This window comes from Aulonocara sp. 'chitande type north' Nkhata Bay, linkage group LG13 (genome assembly GCF_057382095.1).
Source record: "Aulonocara sp. 'chitande type north' Nkhata Bay isolate Kocher_YH1m ecotype deep benthic linkage group LG13, A_spYH_male_GT1.1, whole genome shotgun sequence".
Taxonomy (NCBI): Eukaryota; Metazoa; Chordata; class Actinopteri; order Cichliformes; family Cichlidae; genus Aulonocara; species Aulonocara sp. 'chitande type north' Nkhata Bay.
The window spans coordinates 24,098,694-24,116,081 of record NC_141356.1 but is presented as its reverse complement, the minus strand read 5'-3'; the positions used below and the strand labels follow the sequence as shown (position 1 = coordinate 24,116,081).

Below are 17,388 nucleotides of genomic sequence, written 5' to 3'. Positions count from 1 at the left end.
AAGGCTTTCCAGTATGTTTTTATGTGAAAGATTGTGAAGAGATTAATTATATCAATGTGAATGAGCAGACAATGATTTTGCTCAGGTTTTTTGGGTGATAAAGATTTTTCTGGAGCTCTATCATTAAATCAGAGTGAATGGCTCCTTTAAATGGAACTCACGCACACAACCCTTTAGGGAAGTCTTTAGCACTGGGCACATGGGAAGCAACTGAATATTTACTGAATATATTTTTTCTCTCTCTGTGTGTGTGACTAGAGAGGAGGGCTAAGCTGCTATCTAACATGGACCCACTATGTGAATCCTCCTTCTTGTACTGAGGCTACATCTCTGGCCCTATGTTACAAACCTGTGATCTGAGCAGTTTCCCGTGCTGCTTATCTCCCCCACGGCACTTCACCTTCTAAATCTACTCTAGATCACATGAGACTTTTGCCTCACTGCTTCTGAGTATGTCATTTTGCTCTCCTCCACTTCATCCTCCTCCCTCCCCCCTACCTTGCCGAGCTCGCACATCCCCCGAATTTTTCTTCTCAGCTTATATCTCTGTCCGTTTCTTTCTCACTTTCTCTTCCCTTTGCGTCTCTCCTCATTTTATAGTTCTTCATTTTCTCCTCAGCAAAGGGATGTATTTCTGTAAATGTCAGCTGTCACTTTGGTGTAAGTTATGTGCTCATTATAACTAAATGCTCATTGCATATATGTTGCATTACTAAACATGTAATGCTATTTGTTTCCAGGTGTTATTTTAAGCACATGTCTCTGGAAATAATTGTGTTTTTCTAGCAAATATTCAGTTTTATACAGAGTATTTTCCTTCTACTTTGTGTTGTATCAGAAAAATAACTATCATAAATGATATACATTTCATTCTACCTGCACACTTTCCAGGAGATTGCAATAGTTGGCCTTTTTTACTAAATGGAAAGAATATCATGTGGCCGTTATGCAATACCTGTCAATAAATAGTTTAGTAATCTTGGTGAGAGCACTACAGCACATCATCAAGCAATGCTCTTATTTTTAATGCTAGCACAATGAAGAGTGTCAACATTATCACAATAAACAACATAGTGTCACTGCTTGTGCTTGCACCCACATTCCCACCTCAAGTAATTAAACCATTACACAAAGTGGCAGTATGCTAAATTTACATGTGTGCATATCCTTTATTTGCATAATGTAAATGAACGTAAAAACACTTTTAAACACTCAACCTTATATAAAGTTACTGTTGTTGTACTTTTCCTTTTATAGTTGATTTTCAAAAAGTTTCAGTCCAGTACCTGAATATTTTCAGGGAATTTTTGTTATTTAAGCTACTAAACACTGACCTGTGAATCATTCAAGCTGACTAAAGGCACCAAAGTTAAGGGCTGACCCAGGGAATGTAGGAAAAGAAATTTTAGGCACATTGTCACCAGCAGCTTGTCACAAAACCACACAATATGCTCCTATTTCTCTAGTTGAACCCGTGAAAATGGCAAAGACTACCTAGTTTGGCAGGAATTAAATAGTTCTTTATGCCTGTCAAACTGGCATAAAATGCTATACTAGGTATTTCCCAAATACCAAGTACCTATACTAGGTGACTGTCAAAGAGCTGTTAGCTGACAACTTGGCATATCTCAGCATGCTGTGCGTTGTAGAGGACAAGAAGCAGCATTAGGCCTAAAAGGAACTAACAACAGCAGATGAACGCCGTGTCTTTAAGAAATAAAGGGAAACATTGATTGTTACTGTACTACTGGACCTGAGACTGGTCCTTCGGTTGATCCATCTACTGTCAAGGAAACAAAACAGGGTGCCAAATAACATAAGCCCTTAGAGAGATAGTCAGAGGCAGCAGTTCTTATGCAGTGATGAATCTAAATTTGTAATTTCTAGTTCAAAGTGTCATCAGCATACACACAGGAGTTCAGGAGAGAGATACAACAGTGAATGTCTACAGCTGTCTGTAAAACATAGTGGAAGCTCTGTTGTTAACTGGGGCTGAATTTATGCCAGTAATGTGTAGGGATGGGTATCGTTTAGGTTTTATCCGATACCAGTACCAAACTGATACTTTTGAAACGGTGCCGGTGCTTAAACGGTGCTCAAACCGGTGCTTAAAGAATGGAGAACACAAAATTGGTCCAAAAACCTCTAATGTTCAGCTGTTTTTTTTGTAAAAAGATATCAATGTTAGCCTTTTCTGCAGCTATAGGGCATATATGGTATCACTCTTGGATGGAAGCAGTGCTTAAACAATGGAAAAAACGCAAACTGTGTCCTAAAACCTCTCATGTTTAACTGTTTTCCACTTTTTCTTTGGTCATTTTAGCCTTTTTGGCCAGGGTGAAGGGAGTATCTGCCATCAAACAAGAAGACAGCTGCATGTAGCTATGATGGTGTTTGCTAGTTCACCTTACATGCATTAATGTAATAACGCGGTTAACCTACTCAACGTAAATTACACACGAACAACATTAAGCTACTCACGCAGAGAAGAACGGCTGCTGCTGCCATCATCATCCGTCATCATTTCTGGCAGGGCTACGGGCCAGGACTCTACTCTTCGGGTTTTTGGGGGATGTTGCTAACTCCAGGTCCGATAACAGGCACCACACCCGCAGTACATGTGCTCGGTGTGAGGTCTCGCAGCAAGCTATCAAATACGGCGCATTTCTCGGCTTTTAAAAAAACGCTATGCGTCGCCAAGTGTTTCATCAGATTCGAGGTGTTACCTCCAGTATCAGCTTAACTTAAACTCCCGGAGAGCAGCCATTTGACTTTTCTACCTTTAAAACCCGGAGAGCAGCCAAATGGCTGGTAGGCTTTTAGCTAAGCTTTAGCTTCAGCCAAGTGGAAGCTAAATTGGCTAGTCATTCATATGTATATTAGGTTGTTACCTGGGAATTCTGGAGGGAGGGGAGTGGGGGTGTGATTGAGGGGGTGGGGGAGCTGCTAAAAGCTGTGAACTTCCTTTTGTGTTTCATCTTGATGCATTCTCAATCATCCAGGGAAATAAATCTCCAAAAGTCACCAACTTGGAGTGTTTCAGTTTGCCATCTTAGGGAGAAATCAACACACATGGGTGTATGTCCTTTGTTGCTGAGATTTATTGATAAAAACAGTACAAAAAACCAACCATTTGTACACATATTTACAAATGGCCTGCTGAGTGGTGCATGGAGCATGTTCATTGGTTCATGGACCTCCCTGAACTAATGGCATTTATTGCAATTGTCATCTTGCGGGGGGTTAACAGGGTTCCATCTCTAAATGACTGCTGGTCAGCAAACCTGGGAAACCCACAGATAATTGGAACTATGGCACGAAACCGCTTCCAAGACATCATGCAACACCTACGCTTTGATGACAAGTCCACCCACAGTGATCGAGCAAAGACTGATAAGTTCGCTGCAATTTCCAGTGTGTGGGGATCATTTGTCACCAACTGCATCACGTGCTACAACCCTGGTCTACATATGACCGTTGATGAACAGCTTTTCCCATCAAAGACTCGGTGCTGTTTCCTGCAGTATATTGCAAGTAAACCTGACAAGTTTGGGATCAAGTTTTGGGTGGCTTGCGACCTAAAATCCAAGTACATTTGCAATGTCTTCCCATATCTTGGCAAGGACCCCAATCGTCCCACTGGGGAGAGACTTTCTGAAAATGTAGTAATGAGGCTGATGGAACCATTCCTAGACAAGGGCAGAAATGTTACCACGGACAATTTTTTCACATCGCTTTCACTTGCGCAAAAACTTCTTAGACGGAAAACCACCATCCTCGGCACAGTCAACAAGATTCGCAGGGAAATTCCTCAATCCACTCAAACCCCCACTCCCCTCCCTCCAGAATTCCCAGGTAACAACCTAATATACATATGAATGACTAGCCAATTTAGCTTCCACTTGGCTGAAGCTAAAGCTTAGCTAAAAGCCTACCAGCCATTTGGCTGCTCTCCGGGTTTTAAAGGTAGAAAGGTAGAAGCCTGGGGGTGCTACTGTTAAAGCACTTGTTGCAGGCTGCTGAGTTTGCGTATTTTGCTATGAAGTACAGCCAGACTTTCGACCGCTTCGCCTTGGGCATTTTTAATCTGTAGCTCTGCTCTAAAAGAACCTGGGCCCGCCTACTATCCTCGGAAACGTAAAATGATTGGCTAGAATCTAGCTGAGATGTGATACGTATCACATGTGATACGTATCACATCTCAGGAAAAAAAAAAGCACCGAAATAAAGCACCGAAATGTGCGCTGCTTTTTGGTCTGGTTACTACCATTTATGTCAGAACCGGTGCCATCATGGCACCAGATACCAGTACCCATCCCTAGTAATGTGGGGGGTCTTGTCAAAATTGCTGGAATTTTGAATGCAGAAAACTATCTTTAGCGTTGAATCCACCGTATCATACAATCTGGAAAACCTCTGATTGGCAACGGCTTCATTTTTCACAATGACAATGATTTGAAACACACTGCCCATGTAGTAAAAGCATACCTGGATAGAAAAACACATAATGGAACACTATCAGTCATGGATTGCCTCCCGTCAGACCATGGACCTCAAGATTATTGAACCAGTCTTGAGAGAGAACAGAATAAAACGCCTCCAGCATCCAAAGAAGAGCTTTGAATGTGTTTTTCAAGAAACCCGGAGAACTATTTCTGAAGACTTATCTAAGAAATAAAAAGAAAGCCCACCTAAGAGAATTCAGGGTGTGTCGAACAATGATGGTGTTCATACCAAATATTGACTTTCAAGCTCATTAGTTCTTCAAACCCTGTCTTTCTTTTATATACAGTATTCTCATGTATGTTTGAACAGATTTCAATAATTCACTACACCTATTTTCCATTTTTCTAGCAAAATATAAAGAATTTAGCTATGGCTCAAGGCTTAAGCACAGTCCTTTACAAACAACTTTGTACAGCTTTGAAACATAACTTTTCCCTGTTTCTTCATTAGACGTTGTTACTCTGGTCCTTAATGTGAATGTCAGTGGTAATAGTTTATAGCGTGTAATACTGTAGTATTTTAGTCTGCAGTTTTGTTATATTTATAGACCACAGCACTGCATAAATTCCCTATAGATGCCCTCTGACCACAGTGACTGATTTAATGTTCTCAGTAATCTGATTCATAAATGGCTACACTATGCCTCAACTTGCAAGATACCCTGTAGTTTGAAATACCAGTCATGCTGGACTCCACAGCCATTTGCTACTAATCAAAAAACACTGAGTTAGCCTATATAAGGATGTACTCCACAAAACTATTACTGCTCATTTTAGATAACTAAACAGGAAGATGCTACTCAACTACATATCCTCCATCAACTGTTCCTGACATCAGGTGGAAAACTGCTTTTATCATTTTTAGACAGAACCAATCCAAATCACATTTTCATTTCAGACAAGGTTGTAATTCTTAAATAATTAGTCAGATGACAGGCTTTCATAGCATACATCACTTTTATTGGCAGCCTTCTTGGGACTGTTGTTTTGCCAGACATTTATACAAGTGATAGAGGTGTTCACAGCCTACTCAGCTATCGTTATTGCCAAGCATTTAAAGGGTTAGCTGTAAACCGTACAGCATGCTCACCCACACAACCGCCACTATGCCTCTCTGAAAACCTACATTTAAAGAAGGGGAAAAAGCCCTCTCTTTTTCCATCTATCTGTCATGCTTTTCTGCTATCCTTTCTTCCTCCTCCTGAATCACAGCTGTAAGTTGGGGAGCTCTTTCATGCTGCTGAAGGGCATGATTGATTTTTAGCCACAAGTTTGAGTCTGGTGCCCTGAGCCTTAAACATCTAAACACTAGAAACACACTGACCTTTCACTTGTCTCTGCTAAACAGGCAGGCATCACTTGGCTGTCTAACAGACACGTCTCATTCACCACACAAATCCCAAATATCACATAAAGGTCCATGCTGAGAGCTGGGAAAGACAGCAGTATGATAACTATTATAGGCTCACACTAACTTTCCAAATAAGACTCAATAACAATATAGAGCAATTATGTGTAGAAACGTTGTTTGCGTTTGATAGATGAAGTTTTCAGTCGGCCATGTGCAGCCCAATGATAAATCAAGTCAAGTGGCTTTATTGTCATTTCAATCGCGTGAAGTGGTACAGTACACAGTGAAGCAAGACAATGTTCCTAAAATGGTGCTACAGTACATATAACATATAACAGTCAATCAACACAGGACTACATAAAGTGCAAGTGTGCAAAAATTGCAAAAAACAAAGTGCAACACCAGACAGAACAGAACAATACAGACACAACAGTGCAATAGAAAAGTGCAACAATGACAGTGAGTTGTGCAAAAAGTAACTTGATGTATGAAGGTATGCATGTGTGTCTGTGTATGAGATTGTGTAGATAAGTGCTTGAGGCAGTGATGTGTATGAAGGTGTGTGTGTGTGTCTCAGTCCAGTCACTGAGTGTTCAGGAGTCTGACGGCTTGGGGGAAGAAAGTGTTTTGCAGTTTGGCAGAACATGAACTATAATAGTCTCTTAGTTTATGCCATGACTCACATATCAAATATGAACAGAATTCATATTTAATATCATATCTGACTTTAGTTTTGAGCTCCCCCCATGTATCACAATATTTTAGGACATGCTAATTCAGTATAAAGAAATAAGAACTCACATTGTTCTTCTTTATATCTTCATTGCTATATAAAGTATTTCTGAAAAAGACATCTGTGTCCTTCTTGCTTGAGTGAATTTGGGCTCACAAGATTCCCATAATGCTTCCAACCAATACGAACTCAGTTCAGTTTTTACAGTTTTTTAGGCAAGTAAATCCCAGCTGGCTGTCTCCTTTTCAATACCACATCAGGTCATGGTGTCCAGTATTAAAGCAAAGTATTTTTATCTTCTCATGTGCCGACTTCAGACATGTGACTGGACCCTCACACACAACATTAAAAAGGGGTCTTTATAGTTTGTGCTGACCAGCCCAACAGAGTTTGTATGCTGCCTTTTCTCTATTCTGCTAGGTAGAGTAGTACTAATCTCTTTCTGTGAGTAAAACCTCCAGGTGTTGATGTAGTAGAGTGGCTAATTTGAGTGTAAAACATGCAGAAGGGCAGCAGTGCCCTCATGGCACCTTGTGGTATCACATTGCAAGCCTCAAAAAGCTGGCCTTAGTTTGGACAACACAGTCATCCGCCAGCATCCAAACATTGCTTGCTCCTCTTGTATGCGAAATAACCCGGTGGATGATATGTGAAGTGATGTCCTGTGGGCTGACATGGCTAACCTGGCAAACAGCGTCTGGCTGCACAGTAAATGTGCTTTGCCAGTGTTTTTCGTATTTTCATATTTTTCATATTAAAGCCGCTTTTCTTTCTTGTGGAACGAAGAAAAAAAGGCTGCTGTGAATACAAATGAAATTCTTCGTCTGGTGGATAAGTCCCTCGTAGTACAGCACAGGGAGGAGCATGATCAGAAAAAGCTGTAAACATTGTTCTCTCATTTTATAGAACAGGATGCTATAATTTGAAAACACATAGTTAAGCATCACTTCATGCCAGGAGTGTCAGATTTCTAAGAAGTTTATTAGTTGTTTGTTAGATTCTCTTTTTTCCAAGAACCTATTGGTAACTGTGAGTCACACGTTCATAAACATTGCTTGTTAATATCTGCCTGCATTACATTTGGTATACAGCTGAGAGAGACTTTGCTGGCGTGGGTAATGGATTTTTCAATTGTACACAAACTTAGGAATATGGGGAAGCCTTGATCGTTTCAAGAAAAACATGTGTCTTTTTGAACTGCTCTACATTAATGATAATATTGTATTTGAAAGCTTGCAAGTATGTCACATTGCCTGTGCAGTGCTGGCAACCTCGAGGGAGATATTTGCACTCGAGCCATAAATTGAAAAGTGCCAAATTACACTTTTAGATGAACATGTAATGTAACAATATTGTCTCAAAAATGGTGAAATAGCTTGAACTATAGTGATTGCTAAATAAGATGTATAATTAAAACAAAAACATAATATGTTGCCACAGTATAGAAGTTGAACAATACTTGGCAAAAGGTTATTGCACTTCAGCTGTTAAGAGTTTAAACTAGAGTGCTGTACATTAACAGAGGCACTTTATTTTATTCAGATGCAATTTGCAGAAGGACGTGACCCAGACATTTTCTCACATTACAACTGTGTTGGCCTCGTCTTTCTCAAAAAAATGAAGAAAGTGTTTTCTTGTCAAAACTGATTGTTATTGTAAAATTAATTGTTAATAACACAGATTGCAGCAACATCATTAGATGGTTACAATCTACTTTTACCATCATAATATAAAGATGGCATGATTGTACATTTAAAGTGGCAATCAGTATGTTCTTTGTTCTTCTGTTTGCTTACTTGTAAAGTAGCCTATACAACTCCAAAGGCAGTCATTTCCAGCAGACAGCTTACACAATAAGGTTTTTTTTTCTTTCTGGAATCTACACTTCACCCTCTAAGCAGTCAGAACTTGCTTTATGTTACTTTAAATGAGTGTTTTCTTTTATTAGCTCAATCAATTCACATTTATGAAAGGGTCGCCACAATAAATAGTGCAAGAAGAAGAAAGGAATGATTAGGAGCATGAGATACAGCAATGATCTTACAGCAGGTGCTAAAAATGATCAGGCTGTTGCATTTCACCACTCTAGTCTTGATGTAAATGTGCACTTCCATTTTCATAAGCATAGCTGTAATATCCGCTGTCTTTACCACCTGCTATTTTTTAAACTTCTAAAGGTTTTTAGCTATAAGGTATTTCCATTTGTCTCTAATGCTATCTGATGCTATCTGGTTATAGTAATATCTATTATCTGCCTTCAGATTCGAGCTGCCACAGTATGTCTGAATCATTGCACAGTGTTGTTTCTCGGTTGAAATAATGCCTTTGACTCTCTGGTTAATCTAATAATATATTGGGGGTGGGGGGGGGGGGGGGGTTCTAGCTCTATATTGCTTGAAAATAGGCTCTCGCTTACACATATAAGTTTCCGCACTCCTACTTTGCTCAAAGCAAACTCATGCATCATATTTTGTGATTTCCATTTTCTGTATATGTAACAGCAGAAGGCAGTAAAGCAGTTGAAATGTCAATTTTATATTTTTGTTGAGTGTAGAGGGCTCTTAAGGAGTAGATGTATTCTGTATCTATTTGATTTGTTAATGCTACTTAATGTGTACTTTCAACAGACAGAATTACAGCTTATGCTGTGCTTTTATTGTGGGCTTTTTGGATCTTTTTTTTTTCTTCACATTGGTTGTATTATATTGTGTATTCTAGGAAGAGAATTGAGTCTTGCCAAAAAAGATAACTTTGAAATATCTAAGCTATCATGGCCAGTGTTGGTCAAGTTACTTGAAAAAAGTAATCAGTAACTAATTACTGATTACCTCCTCCAAAAAGTAATCCCGTTACTTTACTGATTACTTATTTTCAAAAGTAATTAATTACTTAGTTACTTAGTTACTTTTTAAAAACACGATTTACAACCTGAAGAGGTGATAAAGCGATAGATCTTTCAGCCCAATTCTACTTTTTCTGCATAATCCATCATACAAAATGTAATCAAATGGAAAAGTCTCTTTTTAACTTGTTTTATTAGTTTTAATCTTTTAACTTTATGCATCAAGCAAAAATTTAATTATATGCAACATTCTCTGACTGGAAGAAATTAGTTTAACATTTAAACCTATTTTCTGCACATTCCACCACATAAAATAAAATATTTTGTGTGTTTACACTCAGTCTTTCAAATAGATGCAAGTAAAACACAGCAGAAAATAAATAAAGTCAAAGACTCAGCGGTCCTGTTGCTCTATTTTCACCTGTAAAGCAGGAGTTGGGTAGGCGGAGGTTTACCCTGGTGCAGGTGTGCTGCGGTCAGTGGAAGGATATGGCAGCTCTGTGAGTTTCCCATTACGTCGTAGCTACTCGGTGCTTCCTTGGAAGTTTAGGGTTTTTTTCGCTGTAAAAAGAAGTTTTCTTCCCACGCACAGCGGACACTAATGTTTTTGTCACTTTTTATGGAATCAAACTCAAAGTAAGGTCAGTACTTCCACACTTTAAACGCTGCACGCTCATACTCTCTCCTGCACTCGATATGTGATCCACTGTTGATCTGCACACAGCTGTTGTCACCAATGGCGCACTCGCTTACGTCACTGTCATGAGACATTCTCGCAAAAGATTCACGGTTTTAGTAACGCAGTAACGCAGCGTTCCTACGGGAAAGTAAAGGTAATCTAATTACCGTTTTTGCAATAGTAATCCCTTACTTTACTCGTTACTTGAAAAAAGTAATCGGATTACAGTAACGCGTTACAAATAACGCGTTACTGCCCATCTCTGATCATGGCACTAGTTTTCAAAACCTTTCGAATATCTTGAGTGGTCCAGGGACCCTATAATACCTTTATCTCTGTTTCTCACTTGCCTATTCCCACTTTGTTTCTCCACCCCTCTTTGGTCTTGCCAAACATAGCATGTAATCTTTAAAGTCTGACCTTCAGTCAATAGCACACAAGACTATAAACTCTCAGTGCAGTGATATTACATTATATGAAAGAGTTGTTAGCTTTTTATGTTGACATGCTTAAAAAAAGAGGAATACTTTTGGCCTTGAATACATTATACTGTATATGTTGATACATTCATTTTTATTAAATTGATTCTTATCATCACCTTCCATAAAAACAATAAAACGTGAATATTTTAGAAAAGTGTCAAAAACTTGTTTAAAACTTAAAATCATATGGTTATTTGTTGGGCAAATGAACTGAATACAGGCTTTTATACTCAAATTTGAGCCAACAGACTGGACCTCTGAGAAGTCAGAAATTAATCAAGCAAAATATTCATAAACATTAAAAAAGCAAAATGGTTATAGTGCAGCTATGGGGTGAACCTGGATGGTGTTCTGAAAATTTGAAGGACTGTTCATTTTTAAAATAAATTGGCTAACTACACTGCTGTACAGTTCCCAATATCTAGAACAAGGCTCTCATAAATACATGCAACACTATAGAAGTCCTCCACATTTTTTTTTCTTTTTTTTATGTTGCCAACTAATTAATTTTAATATCCCGTGATAAGATTCACCCGAACAGGCTACTCACTGTGTAAATCATGCTGTGACTGAGCTGACTTTGCCTGGGCTGTCAAAATTCCTTAAATTTGCCGCCTTAATGGAGAGCATGAACATTGAGTGTTTTTCCTCTGTGCCAACTTGTGTTCAAGCAGGAGCTTAAATACATTCCCTATATATAATTTAGTGCAAGTCAGATGAGTCAATGTTTGTCATTCGTAGAATTTGCTTCCAGGCAGGAACAAACAAGTTCACACCAGGGTGACACAAGAGCTAACTAACAAACTCTCAAGCACAAATCCACCTCAACAGTTATTGAGTTAGACTGATTTATAATTGTTGAACCAAAACTGAAGCGTACTGCCAACATCAACATTCAGGTAGGAAATGTATTGCAACAGTTTCCCGAGTATGTATTTATGGACATTTGCACACTGTTTATGCAATTTGCTTGTGAACACTTTACAGTTAAATGACTCATGTCTAGGATTTGAGGTTGATCCAGACCTTCCGTGGCACTAAATCTGCATATCCACCAAAGGAGCACGGACCGTAGCAAAGACTCAGCAAGGTCACCATCCCTCACCTCTTGTTCTGGCTGTGATGCAGTGCATGAAAGAAAAGGGAAGGCGAGGTAGAAGGATAGTAGACACTGTAACAGAGGCCCCTGTGGTGCTCGACAAGGATTATACGCCTCTGCCTTGTCTCGTAAGCATCACTTCTCCATTGGCCCTGGGGCAAAGTGCTCGCTGACACCTGTGTGCTGCCCACGCTTCTCAGCAGCATGTCATTCACCCTCCCTAATGTTGACACCAGGATTCTCTGCTGCCTGTAGATGTGCCAGCATCTTCCTCCTCTCTTTATTTTTCTTTCTCTCGTTTACTTTCTCTCGCTCTCCCACTCTCTCTCTTGATGGCATCTTTGCTCATCTGAATACGAAAGAAATGAAAAGTGAATTTGGCCCTGTTCACTATATGATATTGCATTATGCATAATTGACTCTTTGAAACTATCAGTAGGAATGGGAATTGAGAACCAGTTCATGTAGAAAACCAGTTGCTAGTAGTCCACTTCCTAAACTGATTTCAGTTCTAGTGTTTGTGGAGGAAAATAGCAACACAGTCTACTGCATGGATATTGACTTTTATTTTTTATTTTTTTGCGTAAAAGGAAACGTAAGTGGCAAAGTGGAAAACTGCATCAAGGACAGAAACTAACGCAACATGCTACTAACACAACTTTGGTTCGCAAGCATCTGCCAAGCTAACGCTAAGCTAGCCAAGAACCCGGAGTGAATGCCAACCTCAGCAGCCAGACCCTCGACTTCAACACATAACAATCAATCAGCAGCCAGGCTGCAACTTCCGTTTCTACCTGTTCACAGTCGCCTTTTTATGCTGGTTTTTATCTTTGTTTTGTGCGGGCATCTTTGTATTCTACGAAGACAAAGATCTTAGATATGTGTATCCTCATTAGGAATTGTGTGCGGTGTTGTAGTCTCAGATTTCTATTGTTAAATGGTGATTATGAGAGCGTGTGTTTCAACTGTTTTACAGAGTTATTTTACAGAGCAATGTGAAAGTAATGTAACGAGTAGTAGGCTATAACGAATTACTTTTTGCCGGGAGTAATTAAGTAATGTACCACATTACTTTTAAGTGTTGTGTGTAATATGTGTAATAATGACCTTTTTTTGAGTAACGACTCCAACACTGATCACAACAAAGAGGGGAAATACCTCAACAAACATGCATAAACGTTTCCACAGCATACAATATATTTGCATGAATGTAATTTCTTTATTGCTGCATGCTGGTGGTGACTTTCAAAACAGAGCCAATGAAGAATCAAATTGATAAGTGATATCGACAACAACAACAACAATCTTTATTTATAGAGCACATTTAAAAGCCTTGGGCATACCAAAGTGCTTTACATAAAACAATAAAAGGTTCAAACATTGATAACGGATAAATAAAAATAACGAGTTATGTTCATAGATAAAAGCTACCAATAAGAATGACTACAGCACATGGGTAATAGCAAGATAAAAGCTGTACCACCATAATAAAAGACACCAATAGAAAGATAGGAGGGAATTAATACAAGAGGTCAATAGGTCACAGCAACCAAACAAACAAACAAACAAACCAGCAATTAAAAGGTGGAGAAGGCAAGTTTAAAAAGATATGTTTTAAGCTGTGATTTAAAAGAATGAATAGAATCAGATGCCCGGATGCCAATCGGGAGATTGTTCCACAGCACAGGTGCGACAAGAGCAAACGATCGATCACCTCTAGTCTTAAGTCGAGATCTGGGCTGAGCCAGCAGTAACTGTGACGATGACCTTAAAGCCCTAGCAGGAGCATAAGGGTTTAAAAGGTCCTTAAGGTAGCTGGGTGCAGTGTTGTTAGTAATTTTAAAAGTAAACAACAAAATTTTAAATTGAATACGATATTTGACAGGCAACCAGTGCAGATCGGCAAGGACAGGAGTAATGTGGGCAAACTTGCTGGTTTTAGTTAGAATGCGAGCTGCAGCATTCTGAACTGTCTGTAATCTCTGTAAAAGGGAAGAGTGGAGACCACAATAAAGTGAATTACAATAGTCTAGCCTCGACGTTACAAAGGCGTGGATGAGCTTTTCGAGGTCTTTATGCGGGATATAGCGCCTAGCCTTAGAGATAAGACGAAGCTGGTAAAAACTAGATCTGACAACAGCAGACACTTGTTTGTCAAGTGAAAAGGAGCTGTCAAATAAGACACCCAGATTCCTGACAGTATCAGAGAGAGAACAACTAAGAAAACCAAAGGCATCGCGGAGTTTGGCACGAAGGGCATTACTACCAAAAATCATAATCTCGGTTTTCTTCGACAATGGAATTGGAATCTCTAATTCTTATCATGCCTAGCTATCACTATGTATTGTTTCTACAAACCCTTCTGTCATTCTTCCTGTCTACATGTGGATGTACCTTTATACTAATCTGCACACTTCAGATGCCTTCACACCCTCTTTGTCATTTCGCAGCAGCTCACAACCCTCAGGCAGACCCACTATGTAGGGAAGTGATAACATGTCAGCTCTGCCTCTTCCTGGCAATCACACCATGCAGCTTGTTGCAAGCTGTGCACAGTCTTTCATACCCCACTCAGACTTAAAGACCAACTGAGAAAAACCTTTGAATAGGTCAGCGCATGTTATCCTCTCCTGCTCCATTCCAAAGTTTTACCAAAGCCACGATCGCCAAAGCTGAAACATTTCTCTTACAAATAACCTTCGTTTTTTTCACTACAGAAAAATAAATATGACTTCAGAGTTGTGAAGAATGACTTTGGGAGTCCAGTATGCTAAAGAAATCATCTTAAATAAGTGAGGTAAAATTTAACTAGAAGGGTAAGGATTTTTCATTTTTGTTTTTCTTTCTTCCTGTTGTGGGTTTATAAATATTATTCATGTATTTTAACTCTTGGGAATAAAATGTTCCCATTAAAGGTTCCAGTGGAGCAATTTGGGATACAGCATGTTTCTAATAATAAGTCACCAAGAACGACAACGTAAAGGAGGTTTTTACGATTCACCAAATTTGAGGATCTGCTCAAATTTGGTGAATCTGGCATGGAATTACAACAGAGGGGTTTTAAATATCAAAGGGAAAAGGTCATCACATGAGGTCCATTGCTTTTGGGTAGATAATGTTTTCCATGGTCTGGTGTGATTGTGTTGCTTGCCTAGATTGGAGGGCCTGCTGCCTATAAAGCTCACCTGAGGTGGTTCACGCTTACCACCACCTCAGCTTATCTCGGTCTTCACGCCGAGGCCCAAATGTGTTATTTTTTGGATGCGGTTGCTGCAGTAGGAAGAGCAAAAAATCCAGCTTAAGGCCTCAAGAATGATACATATGAGGCTGACACAAGTTGTCTTTTACAGACGGGACACATTTTTAGCAGGATGTATGTATGAACAGCAAAGACAATATGAGTTCTTGGGTATCAGTTTCATATACTGACAACATAAAGACATATGCATATATAGATTTAGCATTTAATTAGATTTTTGTGATCTGTAGACCAAACACCATTAACTAAACTTATTTACTTACTTACTTAACAATATATAAACAATAAAGGGTGTGCAGATACAATTTCAACCTTGGGGTATTGTCTTATCACTGTCAGTTTATTTAATTTATTTATTAGCCTAGAAACACCAATTAATCCTCCTTTAGATCTTGAATCACTGGAAAATTAGTAGGGGGTACATTTACAATTACAATACCAATAAGTAATATGTCTTTGGACTGTGGGAGGAAGCCAGAATAGTTAAAGAAAACCAATGCAAATGCAGCAGAAGATGCAAGCAAACAGATGATGGATTCAAACCATGCTTGTGCTTGATTGATGCATAGGTCTGTGCTGATTGGCTTAACTAACAAAAACATAAATCCTCTGAAAATGGAAAATGATGGTCATGTACAAAGGACTGGACTGTTAAGAAAAGTTTCCTTCATAAAAGCCAGGATATCTATTTTTCAACACCACGTTTAAAAAAAACAAAAACAAAAGAAAAAGTCTGGCTGCTTAGAAGCAAAATGTAAAGAAAAGGTGGGTGGCACAAGACTTTTTTACAGTTTTGTATTTAAAGAATATATATTTCAATTTTTGTGGTATTAATCTGCGTTCTATATTAATATGTACAGTATATAATACAAGACAGTGGATTGTAAGTGTACTAGCAGTGAAGTGAAGGTTACTTTAAAATTGAGGATAGCCATTGTGTTGGATCCTGGATTCCGATGAATGGCACAGTTATGAGACTGACATTTTGGGCTGTTTTGCACAGCACTGTTCTCACATTGTGCTCACACTGCCTCTGTGTTTTTGTCAACCGGTTGTTCCCGAGCCAGGTAATCTACTTACGTGAAGACCACATTAATAAATTGGTTCCCATCACTGTGAAGCATGGCGTGGATTCCTGCTCCCGGGTGCCACAGAGACAGAGCAATTATTCAGCGACAGCACAATAGCATACCCGAAGGGAAACCGAACAGAAGTCTTTTAGTATCATCCAAACAACACGTTATTGATGTGTCAGTAACGTGGCTGTATTTTTGATGAAAGTGTTATTAATGCAGGCAGTCATTCCAGTGCAGGCCACAATAATATCTCCGAGGATGAATAGCGTGTCATTCTTTGTAAAAGAGAACAGCTCCTATTTTACAGATTTATTTTTAATCTAAAATGTCCTTGAGGATTGGTTGTCTTCAGAAACAGTAACTATAGCCAATAGTATGAATAGACCATTTTAAAATAACAACTTTTTGTCCTTCAACACTGTATTATTTGAACCTTTGTTTTTCTTCTAAAACTTGCTCTATGAACTGTTACACCTGCAAACTGTCCAAGATGATTCTGCATGCTGTTTTACTTCATTGAGCAGTAAGGCCAGTGTAATTTATCGTCTCAAAACCTGCACATCTTTTCTGACAATACACTCCTCTGTTTCTGTTTGAATATAGTTTTTCTTGCTCTTCTTCTTCACGTTGATAAATGGATTCAATCTTTCTCATTTCACAACTGCCATCTAAAATGGGAGAGTTGCTTTATGAAATTACAATAACAGATTCTTAAATGTGCTGCATTTTGTTGTTGTTGTTTTTTTTGTGTGTGTCAGCAAAGAGTAAAGCAATAAAAGTGTTTAATTACATGTCATAAACATGGATAGTCGGCAGTCCATGTTGTTCAGTCAGACTGAACATATTCTGTTTAATAGAATATGACAGTCAGAGATTATTGTGAGCATTACTCCCACAAACGCTGTCACTGATTTCCTACCGCTGCTGTGAGTAATAGTCTAACTTTGAATAAAAACTGCAACACATACACACCATACATGTAGAGATGAGAGTAAAAACGAGAAAGCACACACAGTATCACAAGAGGGTGTTGCAGTGTGATGACATTATCGTCTTCAATCATCCCTCACCGTCACACTGCTACGACAGGGTTCCCTGCTATTTAAGGCAGCTGTAATTTCTGTGGAGAGTGGTGACAATCATATCTGCTGGATATGATTACACACTTGTGTGGCTGATAGTCACGCATAACTGTTAAAAGAGTAGCATATCGACCAAAAAAAAAAGAGCCTTATTACATGATAACCATCCAGTTTCTTTGTAGTTAAAGGTTAAAGGGCTTTGGTGAAGCTTGCTCAAGAAACAACATATCAAAGAATGTGAGGAATTAATGAATAAACGATCGAGCGTAAAAGAATCCAC

General features: G+C 38.9%; 1 protein-coding gene across 1 annotated transcript in view; it reads left to right on the top strand.

Moving 5' to 3' along the window:
• Nucleotides 1-17,388, top strand: part of LOC147316116 (protocadherin-15-like) — a 181,365-nt gene that overhangs the window by 131,317 nt on the left and 32,660 nt on the right. The window lies entirely within an intron of this gene.